The sequence below is a fragment of the Pygocentrus nattereri genome, chromosome 2 (assembly GCF_015220715.1).
Source record: "Pygocentrus nattereri isolate fPygNat1 chromosome 2, fPygNat1.pri, whole genome shotgun sequence".
Classification (NCBI taxonomy): domain Eukaryota; kingdom Metazoa; phylum Chordata; class Actinopteri; order Characiformes; family Serrasalmidae; genus Pygocentrus; species Pygocentrus nattereri.
Window position 1 is genome coordinate 1 of NC_051212.1, and position 14,823 is coordinate 14,823.

General features: G+C 44.8%; 1 long non-coding RNA gene across 1 annotated transcript; it reads left to right on the forward strand.

Annotated features, from left to right (window-relative positions):
* Positions 1–8,368: 8,368 nt before the first annotated feature.
* LOC119265243 lies at positions 8,369–13,668 on the forward strand. Its single transcript, XR_005131522.1, has 3 exons — positions 8,369–8,814; positions 11,100–11,196; positions 13,482–13,668. It is a non-coding gene; the product is annotated as an uncharacterized LOC119265243 (long non-coding RNA).
* Positions 13,669–14,823: the final 1,155 nt, after the last annotated feature.

Consider the following 14,823-nt stretch of genomic DNA (forward strand, 5'->3'; position numbering starts at 1 on the left):
ATGACCCTTGACTTATTGAGGGCATCGTATACCCCGCCAGTGCCACCCATAATTCACTTACCAGGGACGTGTACGAGGTAGGCCCGTGCACCCGCCAGGGCCACCCGTAAACCCATCAGGGACATGTACGAGGTGGGCCCGGGCACCCCGCTAGTGTCACCCGTAATTCACCCACCAAGGTCATGTACGAGGTAGACCTATGCAACGCAAGTGTCACCCGTGTTTCACTCACTAGGGACGTACACGAGGTAGGCCGATGCACCCCGCCAGTGCCACCCGTAATTCACGCACCAGGGATGTATACGAGGTAGGCCCGTGCACCCGCCAGGGCCACCCGTAAACCCACCAGGGACATGTACGAGGTGGGCCCGGGCACCCCGCTAGTGTCACCCGTAATTCACCCACCAAGGTCATGTACGAGGTAGACCTATGCAACGCAAGTGTCACCCGTGTTTCACTCACTAGGGACGTACACGAGGTAGGCCGATGCACCCCGCCAGTGCCACCCGTAATTCACGCACCAGGGATGTATACGAGGTAGGCCCGTGCACCCGCCAGGGCCACCCGTAAACCCACCAGGGACATGTACGAGGTGGGCCCGGGCACCCCGCTAGTGTCACCCGTAATTCACCCACCAAGGTCATGTACGAGGTAGACCCATGCAACGCAAGTGTCACCCGTGTTTCACTCACTAGGGACGTACACGAGGTAGGCCGATGCACCCCGCCAGTGCCACCCGTAATTCACCCACCAGGGACGTGTATGAGGTAGGCCCGTGCAACTCGCCAGTGCCACTCGTGGTTCAAACACGAGGTAGGCCCGTGCACCCTGCCAGTGCCACCAGTAGTCATCCATTGGGTGCAGTTAACTCTCGCTATTGGTCTCTGTCCCTCTGGTATAATTAGAATTATGCTCTATGTGGTAAACATTTTTCGAATCCCCAACAGGAGCCGCTCCGCTGTAACTGTTAGTGAAAACAGTTAGAAACATTAAAAATAAATATAATTATGTTTAAATAAACCATTAAAATTATACAAAATAATCTCCACGGCAACTGTAGTGGAGAGAGAAAAAATAGGAATTATTAAATTACACAAAATAATCTCCACGGCAACTGTAGTGGAGAGAGAAAAAATAGGAATCATTAAATTAGACACAAATAATCTCCACGGCAACTGTAGTGGAGAGAGAAAAAATCTAAAGACTTAGAAAAATAGATATAATTATTTTAATGAGAATAGTTTTTTAAATAAATCATTAAATCATATATATCAATCTCCACGGCAACTGTAGTGGAGAGGAAAAAATAGGAAGGAAACATAATTAAATGACTGGGCCTGTACCTGGAATGTCCAGCAGGGGCCGCTCCACAGCAACTGCAGTGGAGAAAACAGTACATGAAGAAGTGGCAATTCACTGGGTTAGCCGCTACCCACATGGAAAACGGGAAGCAATGCTCCTGCACCTGGAATCTCCAGCAGGAGTTGCTTCACTACAGCTGTAGGTGAGATTAAATAGGAAGATTTAGACTGATAGATTAATTTATACTTTTATTTCTGTACTGTAGGACAGAAAAACAGAAGGAGCGTGACTCATTTGGAGGGGGAAAATCAAGGCTCCTGCAACTGTAATCTCCAGCAGGAGCCGTTCTACTACAACTGTAGGTGAGAAAATAGAGCCATATAAAGCTAGAATAGGCAGTTGGGTTATCCATGACCCATCTGGAAGAGTAGAATCAGTGGTCCTGTATCTGGAATCTCCAGCAGGAGCCGTTCCACTGCAACGGGAGGGGTGTAAACCTAGACTTAACTCCTAGGCTTAGCCTTAAGCTAACCCTAGACTCTAAAACCCAACCCTAACACCTAACCTTAACCGTAGACTACCTTAAACCTAATCTTTAACCCAAATTTTAACTTTAGACTAACCATAAACCTAAATCTTAACCCTAACCTTAACCTCACCCTAACCATAACCAATTAACCCTAATTTTTATTACCCTAACTGTAACCCATTAACCCTAATTTTTATTACCCTAAATATAACCAATTAACCCTAATTTTTATTACCCTAACTATAACTAATTAACCCTAATTTTTATTACCCTAACTATAACCAATTAACCCTAATTTTTATTACCCTAACCATAACCTAGAGGTTAATAATTAATAAATAGAATAATTTAATTGGACATGGGACACAAGCCTGGGCATGATCACCCTATGGCTGGCCGCCTCGGATGAAGGTGTATAGTGTTTAAAGGCTGAAACACCTGATGACTCTGAGGTACACTACTGATGATGTGTCCTAAAATTTCTTCATTTACTTCTTTAGTCATAACATATCTTAGGTAATAAAATTAATTTAATTTATACTACACCCCAAAACCCAATTACTGAGTGTGATTTAGCACCGTTGTGGACATGAGACCTGATGAGATGATTTCTGAGCCTGATGGTTTGTAAGAGGTCGGCCCGTGCACAACGATGACCCTTGATTTTCTTCGAGGGCATCGGATACTCAGGGTTTATAACCCTGAACTTTAAACCCAACTCAGCCAGTGCCATCCGTAGTCACCCACTGGGGACGTCTACGAGGTAGGCCCGTGCATAACGATGACCCTTGACTTATTGAGGGCATCGTATACCCCGCCAGTGCCACCCATAATTCACTTACCAGGGACGTGTACGAGGTAGGCCCGTGCACCCGCCAGGGCCACCCGTAAACCCATCAGGGACATGTACGAGGTGGGCCCGGGCACCCCGCTAGTGTCACCCGTAATTCACCCACCAAGGTCATGTACGAGGTAGACCTATGCAACGCAAGTGTCACCCGTGTTTCACTCACTAGGGACGTACACGAGGTAGGCCGATGCACCCCGCCAGTGCCACCCGTAATTCACGCACCAGGGATGTGTACGAGGTAGGCCCGTGCACCCGCCAGGGCCACCCGTAAACCCACCAGGGACATGTACGAGGTGGGCCCGGGCACCCCGCTAGTGTCACCCGTAATTCACCCACCAAGGTCATGTACGAGGTAGACCCATGCAACGCAAGTGTCACCCGTGTTTCACTCACTAGGGACGTACACGAGGTAGGCCGATGCACCCCGCCAGTGCCACCCGTAATTCACCCACCAGGGACGTGTATGAGGTAGGCCCGTGCAACTCGCCAGTGCCACTCGTGGTTCAAACACGAGGTAGGCCCGTGCACCCAGCCAGTGCCACCAGTAGTCATCCATTGGGTGCAGTTAACTCTCGCTATTGGTCTCTGTCCCTCTGGTATAATTAGAATTATGCTCTATGTGGTAAACATTTTTCGAATCCCCAACAGGAGCCGCTCCGCTGTAACTGTTAGTGAAAACAGTTAGAAACATTAAAAATAAATATAATTATGTTTAAATAAACCATTAAAATTATACAAAATAATCTCCACGGCAACTGTAGTGGAGAGAGAAAAAATAGGAATTATTAAATTACACAAAATAATCTCCACGGCAACTGTAGTGGAGAGAGAAAAAATAGGAATCATTAAATTAGACACAAATAATCTCCACGGCAACTGTAGTGGAGAGAGAAAAAATCTAAAGACTTAGAAAAATAGATATAATTATTTTAATGAGAATAGTTTTTTAAATAAATCATTAAATCATATATATCAATCTCCACGGCAACTGTAGTGGAGAGGAAAAAATAGGAAGGAAACATAATTAAATGACTGGGCCTGTACCTGGAATGTCCAGCAGGGGCCGCTCCACAGCAACTGCAGTGGAGAAAACAGTACATGAAGAAGTGGCAATTCACTGGGTTAGCCGCTACCCACATGGAAAACGGGAAGCAATGCTCCTGCACCTGGAATCTCCAGCAGGAGTTGCTTCACTACAGCTGTAGGTGAGATTAAATAGGAAGATTTAGATTGATAGATTAATTTATACTTTTATTTCTGTACTGTAGGACAGAAAAACAGAAGGAGCGTGACTCATTTGGAGGGGGAAAATCAAGGCTCCTGCAACTGTAATCTCCAGCAGGAGCCGTTCTACTACAACTGTAGGTGAGAAAATAGAGCCATATAAAGCTAGAATAGGCAGTTGGGTTATCCATGACCCATCTGGAAGAGTAGAATCAGTGGTCCTGTATCTGGAATCTCCAGCAGGAGCCGTTCCACTGCAACGGGAGGGGTGTAAACCTAGACTTAACTCCTAGGCTTAGCCTTAAGCTAACCCTAGACTCTAAAACCCAACCCTAACACCTAACCTTAACTGTAGACTAACTTAAACCTAATCTTTAACCCAAATTTTAACTTTAGACTAACCATAAACCTAAATCTTAACCCTAACCTTAACCTCACCCTAACCATAACCAATTAACCCTAATTTTTATTACCCTAACTGTAACCCATTAACCCTAATTTTTATTACCCTAAATATAACCAATTAACCCTAATTTTTATTACCCTAACTATAACTAATTAACCCTAATTTTTATTACCCTAACTATAACCAATTAACCCTAATTTTTATTACCCTAACCATAACCTAGAGGTTAATAATTAATAAATAGAATAATTTAATTGGACATGGGACACAAGCCTGGGCATGATCACCCTATGGCTGGCCGCCTCGGATGAAGGTGTATAGTGTTTAAAGGCTGAAACACCTGATGACTCTGAGGTACATTACTGATGATGTGTCCTAAAATTTCTTCATTTACTTCTTTAGTCATAACATATCTTAGGTAATAAAATTAATTTAATTTATACTACACCCCAAAACCCAATTACTGAGTGTGATTTAGCACCGTTGTGGACATGAGACCTGATGAGATGATTTCTGAGCCTGATGGTTTGTAAGAGGTCGGCCCGTGCACAACGATGACCCTTGATTTTCTTCGAGGGCATCGGATACTCAGGGTTTATAACCCTGAACTTTAAACCCAACTCAGCCAGTGCCATCCGTAGTCACCCACTGGGGACGTCTACGAGGTAGGCCCGTGCATAACGATGACCCTTGACTTATTGAGGGCATCGTATACCCCGCCAGTGCCACCCATAATTCACTTACCAGGGACGTGTACGAGGTAGGCCCGTGCACCCGCCAGGGCCACCCGTAAACTCACCAGGGACATGTACGAGGTGGGCCCGGGCACCCCGCTAGTGTCACCCGTAATTCACCCACCAAGGTCATGTACGAGGTAGACCTATGCAACGCAAGTGTCACCCGTGTTTCACTCACTAGGGACGTACACGAGGTAGGCCGATGCACCCCGCCAGTGCCACCCGTAATTCACGCACCAGGGATGTATACGAGGTAGGCCCGTGCACCCGCCAGGGCCACCCGTAAACCCACCAGGGACATGTACGAGGTGGGCCCGGGCACCCCGCTAGTGTCACCCGTAATTCACCCACCAAGGTCATGTACGAGGTAGACCCATGCAACGCAAGTGTCACCCGTGTTTCACTCACTAGGGACGTACACGAGGTAGGCCGATGCACCCCGCCAGTGCCACCCGTAATTCACCCACCAGGGACGTGTATGAGGTAGGCCCGTGCAACTCGCCAGTGCCACTCGTGGTTCAAACACGAGGTAGGCCCGTGCACCCTGCCAGTGCCACCAGTAGTCATCCATTGGGTGCAGTTAACTCTCGCTATTGGTCTCTGTCCCTCTGGTATAATTAGAATTATGCTCTATGTGGTAAACATTTTTCGAATCCCCAACAGGAGCCGCTCCGCTGTAACTGTTAGTGAAAACAGTCAGAAACATTAAAAATAAATATAATTATGTTTAAATAAACCATTAAAATTATACAAAATAATCTCCACGGCAACTGTAGTGGAGAGAGAAAAAATAGGAATTATTAAATTACACAAAATAATCTCCACGGCAACTGTAGTGGAGAGAGAAAAAATAGGAATTATTAAATTACACAAAATAATCTCCACGGCAACTGTAGTGGAGAGAGAAAAAATCTAAAGACTTAGAAAAATAGATATAATTATTTTAATGAGAATAGTTTTTTAAATAAATCATTAAATCATATATATCAATCTCCACGGCAACTGTAGTGGAGAGGAAAAAATAGGAAGGAAACATAATTAAATGACTGGGCCTGTACCTGGAATGTCCAGCAGGGGCCGCTCCACAGCAACTGCAGTGGAGAAAACAGTACATGAAGAAGTGGCAATTCACTGGGTTAGCCGCTACCCACATGGAAAACGGGAAGCAATGCTCCTGCACCTGGAATCTCCAGCAGGAGTTGCTTCACTACAGCTGTAGGTGAGATTAAATAGGAAGATTTAGATTGATAGATTAATTTATACTTTTATTTCTGTACTGTAGGACAGAAAAACAGAAGGAGCGTGACTCATTTGGAAGGGGAAAATCAAGGCTCCTGCAACTGTAATCTCCAGCAGGAGCCGTTCTACTACAACTGTAGGTGAGAAAATAGAGCCATATAAAGCTAGAATAGGCAGTTGGGTTATCCATGACCCATCTGGAAGAGTAGAATCAGTGGTCCTGTATCTGGAATCTCCAGCAGGAGCCGTTCCACTGCAACGGGAGGGGTGTAAACCTAGACTTAACTCCTAGGCTTAGCCTTAAGCTAACCCTAGACTCTAAAACCCAACCCTAACACCTAACCTTAACCGTAGACTACCTTAAACCTAATCTTTAACCCAAATTTTAACTTTAGACTAACCATAAACCTAAATCTTAACCCTAACCTTAACCTCACCCTAACCATAACCAATTAACCCTAATTTTTATTACCCTAACTGTAACCCATTAACCCTAATTTTTATTACCCTAAATATAACCAATTAACCCTAATTTTTATTACCCTAACTATAACTAATTAACCCTAATTTTTATTACCCTAACTATAATCAATTAACCCTAATTTTTATTACCCTAACCATAACCTAGAGGTTAATAATTAATAAATAGAATAATTTAATTGGACATGGGACACAAGCCTGGGCATGATCACCCTATGGCTGGCCGCCTCGGATGAAGGTGTATAGTGTTTAAAGGCTGAAACACCTGATGACTCTGAGGTACACTACTGATGATGTGTCCTAAAATTTCTTCATTTACTTCTTTAGTCATAACATATTTTAGGTAATAAAATTAATTTAATTTATACTACACCCCAAAACCCAATTACTGAGTGTGATTTAGCACCGTTGTGGACATGAGACCTGATGAGATGATTTCTGAGCCTGATGGTTTGTAAGAGGTCGGCCCGTGCACAACGATGACCCTTGATTTTCTTCGAGGGCATCGGATACTCAGGGTTTATAACCCTGAACTTTAAACCCAACTCAGCCAGTGCCATCCGTAGTCACCCACTGGGGACGTCTACGAGGTAGGCCCGTGCATAACGATGACCCTTGACTTATTGAGGGCATCGTATACCCCGCCAGTGCCACCCATAATTCACTTACCAGGGACGTGTACGAGGTAGGCCCGTGCACCCGCCAGGGCCACCCGTAAACCCACCAGGGACAGGACATGTACGAGGTGGGCCCGGGCACCCCGCTAGTGTCACCCGTAATTCACCCACCAAGGTCATGTACGAGGTAGACCTATGCAACGCAAGTGTCACCCGTGTTTCACTCACTAGGGACGTACACGAGGTAGGCCGATGCACCCCGCCAGTGCCACCCGTAATTCACGCACCAGGGATGTATACGAGGTAGGCCCGTGCACCCGCCAGGGCCACCCGTAAACCCACCAGGGACATGTACGAGGTGGGCCCGGGCACCCCGCTAGTGTCACCCGTAATTCACCCACCAAGGTCATGTACGAGGTAGACCCATGCAACGCAAGTGTCACCCGTGTTTCACTCACTAGGGACGTACACGAGGTAGGCCGATGCACCCCGCCAGTGCCACCCGTAATTCACCCACCAGGGACGTGTATGAGGTAGGCCCGTGCAACTCGCCAGTGCCACTCGTGGTTCAAACACGAGGTAGGCCCGTGCACCCTGCCAGTGCCACCAGTAGTCATCCATTGGGTGCAGTTAACTCTCGCTATTGGTCTCTGTCCCTCTGGTATAATTAGAATTATGCTCTATGTGGTAAACATTTTTCGAATCCCCAACAGGAGCCGCTCCGCTGTAACTGTTAGTGAAAACAGTCAGAAACATTAAAAATAAATATAATTATGTTTAAATAAACCATTAAAATTATACAAAATAATCTCCACGGCAACTGTAGTGGAGAGAGAAAAAATAGGAATTATTAAATTACACAAAATAATCTCCACGGCAACTGTAGTGGAGAGAGAAAAAATAGGAATCATTAAATTAGACACAAATAATCTCCACGGCAACTGTAGTGGAGAGAGAAAAAATCTAAAGACTTAGAAAAATAGATATAATTATTTTAATGAGAATAGTTTTTTAAATAAATCATTAAATCATATATATCAATCTCCACGGCAACTGTAGTGGAGAGGAAAAAATAGGAAGGAAACATAATTAAATGACTGGGCCTGTACCTGGAATGTCCAGCAGGGGCCGCTCCACAGCAACTGCAGTGGAGAAAACAGTACATGAAGAAGTGGCAATTCACTGGGTTAGCCGCTACCCACATGGAAAACGGGAAGCAATGCTCCTGCACCTGGAATCTCCAGCAGGAGTTGCTTCACTACAGCTGTAGGTGAGATTAAATAGGAAGATTTAGATTGATAGATTAATTTATACTTTTATTTCTGTACTGTAGGACAGAAAAACAGAAGGAGCGTGACTCATTTGGAGGGGGAAAATCAAGGCTCCTGCAACTGTAATCTCCAGCAGGAGCCGTTCTACTACAACTGTAGGTGAGAAAATAGAGCCATATAAAGCTAGAATAGGCAGTTGGGTTATCCATGACCCATCTGGAAGAGTAGAATCAGTGGTCCTGTATCTGGAATCTCCAGCAGGAGCCGTTCCACTGCAACGGGAGGGGTGTAAACCTAGACTTAACTCCTAGGCTTAGCCTTAAGCTAACCCTAGACTCTAAAACCCAACCCTAACACCTAACCTTAACCGTAGACTAGCTTAAACCTAATCTTTAACCCAAATTTTAACTTTAGACTAACCATAAACCTAAATCTTAACCCTAACCTTAACCTCACCCTAACCATAACCAATTAACCCTAATTTTTATTACCCTAACTGTAACCCATTAACCCTAATTTTTATTACCCTAAATATAACCAATTAACCCTAATTTTTATTACCCTAACTATAACTAATTAACCCTAATTTTTATTACCCTAACTATAACCAATTAACCCTAATTTTTATTACCCTAACCATAACCTAGAGGTTAATAATTAATAAATAGAATAATTTAATTGGACATGGGACACAAGCCTGGGCATGATCACCCTATGGCTGGCCGCCTCGGATGAAGGTGTATAGTGTTTAAAGGCTGAAACACCTGATGACTCTGAGGTACACTACTGATGATGTGTCCTAAAATTTCTTCATTTACTTCTTTAGTCATAACATATCTTAGGTAATAAAATTAATTTAATTTATACTACACCCCAAAACCCAATTACTGAGTGTGATTTAGCACCGTTGTGGACATGAGACCTGATGAGATGATTTCTGAGCCTGATGGTTTGTAAGAGGTCGGCCCGTGCACAACGATGACCCTTGATTTTCTTCGAGGGCATCGGATACTCAGGGTTTATAACCCTGAACTTTAAACCCAACTCAGCCAGTGCCATCCGTAGTCACCCACTGGGGACGTCTACGAGGTAGGCCCGTGCATAACGATGACCCTTGACTTATTGAGGGCATCGTATACCCCGCCAGTGCCACCCATAATTCACTTACCAGGGACGTGTACGAGGTAGGCCCGTGCACCCGCCAGGGCCACCCGTAAACCCACCAGGGACATGTACGAGGTGGGCCCGGGCACCCCGCTAGTGTCACCCGTAATTCACCCACCAAGGTCATGTACGAGGTAGACCTATGCAACGCAAGTGTCACCCGTGTTTCACTCACTAGGGACGTACACGAGGTAGGCCGATGCACCCCGCCAGTGCCACCCGTAATTCACGCACCAGGGATGTATACGAGGTAGGCCCGTGCACCCGCCAGGGCCACCCGTAAACTCACCAGGGTCATGTACGAGGTGGGCCCGGGCACCCCGCTAGTGTCACCCGTAATTCACCCACCAAGGTCATGTACGAGGTAGACCCATGCAACGCAAGTGTCACCCGTGTTTCACTCACTAGGGACGTACACGAGGTAGGCCGATGCACCCCGCCAGTGCCACCCGTAATTCACCCACCAGGGACGTGTATGAGGTAGGCCCGTGCAACTCGCCAGTGCCACTCGTGGTTCAAACACGAGGTAGGCCCGTGCACCCTGCCAGTGCCACCAGTAGTCATCCATTGGGTGCAGTTAACTCTCGCTATTGGTCTCTGTCCCTCTGGTATAATTAGAATTATGCTCTATGTGGTAAACATTTTTCGAATCCCCAACAGGAGCCGCTCCGCTGTAACTGTTAGTGAAAACAGTCAGAAACATTAAAAATAAATATAATTATGTTTAAATAAACCATTAAAATTATACAAAATAATCTCCACGGCAACTGTAGTGGAGAGAGAAAAAATAGGAATTATTAAATTACACAAAATAATCTCCACGGCAACTGTAGTGGAGAGAGAAAAAATAGGAATCATTAAATTAGACACAAATAATCTCCACGGCAACTGTAGTGGAGAGAGAAAAAATCTAAAGACTTAGAAAAATAGATATAATTATTTTAATGAGAATAGTTTTTTAAATAAATCATTAAATCATATATATCAATCTCCACGGCAACTGTAGTGGAGAGGAAAAATTAGGAAGGAAACATAATTAAATGACTGGGCCTGTACCTGGAATGTCCAGCAGGGGCCGCTCCACAGCAACTGCAGTGGAGAAAACAGTACATGAAGAAGTGGCAATTCACTGGGTTAGCCGCTACCCACATGGAAAACGGGAAGCAATGCTCCTGCACCTGGAATCTCCAGCAGGAGTTGCTTCACTACAGCTGTAGGTGAGATTAAATAGGAAGATTTAGATTGATAGGTTAATTTATACTTTTATTTCTGTACTGTAGGACAGAAAAACAGAAGGAGCGTGACTCATTTGGAAGGGGAAAACCAAGGCTCCTGCAACTGTAATCTCCAGCAGGAGCCGTTCTACTACAACTGTAGGTGAGAAAATAGAGCCATATAAAGCTAGAATAGGCAGTTGGGTTATCCATGACCCATCTGGAAAAATAGAATCAGTGGTCCTGTATCTGGAATCTCCAGCAGGAGCCGTTCCACTGCAACGGGAGGGGTGTAAACCCAGACTTAACTCCTAGGCTTAGCCTTAAGCTAACCCTAGACTCTAAAACCCAACCCTAACACCTAACCTTAACCGTAGACTAACTTAAACCTAATTTTTAACCCAAATTTTAACTTTAGACTAACCATAAACCTAAATCTTAACCCTAACCTTAACCTCACCCTAACCATAACCAATTAACCCTAATTTTTATTACCCTAACTGTAACCCATTAACCCTAATTTTTATTACCCTAAATATAACCAATTAACCCTAATTTTTATTACCCTAACTATAACTAATTAACCCTAATTTTTATTACCCTAACTATAACCAATTAACCCTAATTTTTATTACCCTAACCATAACCTAGAGGTTAATAATTAATAAATAGAATAATTTAATTGGACATGGGACACAAGCCTGGGCATGATCACCCTATGGCTGGCCGCCTCGGATGAAGGTGTATAGTGTTTAAAGGCTGAAACACCTGATGACTCTGAGGTACACTACTGATGATGTGTCCTAAAATTTCTTCATTTACTTCTTTAGTCATAACATATTTTAGGTAATAAAATTAATTTAATTTATACTACACCCCAAAACCCAATTACTGAGTGTGATTTAGCACCGTTGTGGACATGAGACCTGATGAGATGATTTCTGAGCCTGATGGTTTGTAAGAGGTCGGCCCGTGCACAACGATGACCCTTGATTTTCTTCGAGGGCATCGGATACTCAGGGTTTATAACCCTGAACTTTAAACCCAACTCAGCCAGTGCCATCCGTAGTCACCCACTGGGGACGTCTACGAGGTAGGCCCGTGCATAACGATGACCCTTGACTTATTGAGGGCATCGTATACCCCGCCAGTGCCACCCATAATTCACTTACCAGGGACGTGTACGAGGTAGGCCCGTGCACCCGCCAGGGCCACCCGTAAACCCACCAGGGACATGTACGAGGTGGGCCCGGGCACCCCGCTAGTGTCACCCGTAATTCACCCACCAAGGTCATGTACGAGGTAGACCTATGCAACGCAAGTGTCACCCGTGTTTCACTCACTAGGGACGTACACGAGGTAGGCCGATGCACCCCGCCAGTGCCACCCGTAATTCACGCACCAGGGATGTATACGAGGTAGGCCCGTGCACCCGCCAGGGCCACCCGTAAACCCACCAGGGACATGTACGAGGTGGGCCCGGGCACCCCGCTAGTGTCACCCGTAATTCACCCACCAAGGTCATGTACGAGGTAGACCCATGCAACGCAAGTGTCACCCGTGTTTCACTCACTAGGGACGTACACGAGGTAGGCCGATGCACCCCGCCAGTGCCACCCGTAATTCACCCACCAGGGACGTGTATGAGGTAGGCCCGTGCAACTCGCCAGTGCCACTCGTGGTTCAAACACGAGGTAGGCCCGTGCACCCTGCCAGTGCCACCAGTAGTCATCCATTGGGTGCAGTTAACTCTCGCTATTGGTCTCTGTCCCTCTGGTATAATTAGAATTATGCTCTATGTGGTAAACATTTTTCGAATCCCCAACAGGAGCCGCTCCGCTGTAACTGTTAGTGAAAACAGTCAGAAACATTAAAAATAAATATAATTATGTTTAAATAAACCATTAAAATTATACAAAATAATCTCCACGGCAACTGTAGTGGAGAGAGAAAAAATAGGAATTATTAAATTACACAAAATAATCTCCACGGCAACTGTAGTGGAGAGAGAAAAAATAGGAATCATTAAATTAGACACAAATAATCTCCACGGCAACTGTAGTGGAGAGAGAAAAAATCTAAAGACTTAGAAAAATAGATATAATTATTTTAATGAGAATAGTTTTTTAAATAAATCATTAAATCATATATATCAATCTCCACGGCAACTGTAGTGGAGAGGAAAAAATAGGAAGGAAACATAATTAAATGACTGGGCCTGTACCTGGAATGTCCAGCAGGGGCCGCTCCACAGCAACTGCAGTGGAGAAAACAGTACATGAAGAAGTGGCAATTCACTGGGTTAGCCGCTACCCACATGGAAAACGGGAAGCAATGCTCCTGCACCTGGAATCTCCAGCAGGAGTTGCTTCACTACAGCTGTAGGTGAGATTAAATAGGAAGATTTAGATTGATAGATTAATTTATACTTTTATTTCTGTACTGTAGGACAGAAAAACAGAAGGAGCGTGACTCATTTGGAAGGGGAAAATCAAGGCTCCTGCAACTGTAATCTCCAGCAGGAGCCGTTCTACTACAACTGTAGGTGAGAAAATAGAGCCATATAAAGCTAGAATAGGCAGTTGGGTTATCCATGACCCATCTGGAAGAGTAGAATCAGTGGTCCTGTATCTGGAATCTCCAGCAGGAGCCGTTCCACTGCAACGGGAGGGGTGTAAACCTAGACTTAACTCCTAGGCTTAGCCTTAAGCTAACCCTAGACTCTAAAACCCAACCCTAACACCTAACCTTAACCGTAGACTAGCTTAAACCTAATCTTTAACCCAAATTTTAACTTTAGACTAACCATAAACCTAAATCTTAACCCTAACCTTAACCTCACCCTAACCATAACCAATTAACCCTAATTTTTATTACCCTAACTGTAACCCATTAACCCTAATTTTTATTACCCTAAATATAACCAATTAACCCTAATTTTTATTACCCTAACTATAACTAATTAACCCTAATTTTTATTACCCTAACTATAACCAATTAACCCTAATTTTTATTACCCTAACCATAACCTAGAGGTTAATAATTAATAAATAGAATAATTTAATTGGACATGGGACACAAGCCTGGGCATGATCACCCTATGGCTGGCCGCCTCGGATGAAGGTGTATAGTGTTTAAAGGCTGAAACACCTGATGACTCTGAGGTACACTACTGATGATGTGTCCTAAAATTTCTTCATTTACTTCTTTAGTCATAACATATCTTAGGTAATAAAATTAATTTAATTTATACTACACCCCAAAACCCAATTACTGAGTGTGATTTAGCACCGTTGTGGACATGAGACCTGATGAGATGATTTCTGAGCCTGATGGTTTGTAAGAGGTCGGCCCGTGCACAACGATGACCCTTGATTTTCTTCGAGGGCATCGGATACTCAGGGTTTATAACCCTGAACTTTAAACCCAACTCAGCCAGTGCCATCCGTAGTCACCCACTGGGGACGTCTACGAGGTAGGCCCGTGCATAACGATGACCCTTGACTTATTGAGGGCATCGTATACCCCGCCAGTGCCACCCATAATTCACTTACCAGGGACGTGTACGAGGTAGGCCCGTGCACCCGCCAGGGCCACCCGTAAACCCATCAGGGACATGTACGAGGTGGGCCCGGGCACCCCGCTAGTGTCACCCGTAATTCACCCACCAAGGTCATGTACGAGGTAGACCTATGCAACGCAAGTGTCACCCGTGTTTCACTCACTAGGGACGTACACGAGGTAGGCCGATGCACCCCGCCAGTGCCACCCGTAATTCACGCACCAGGGA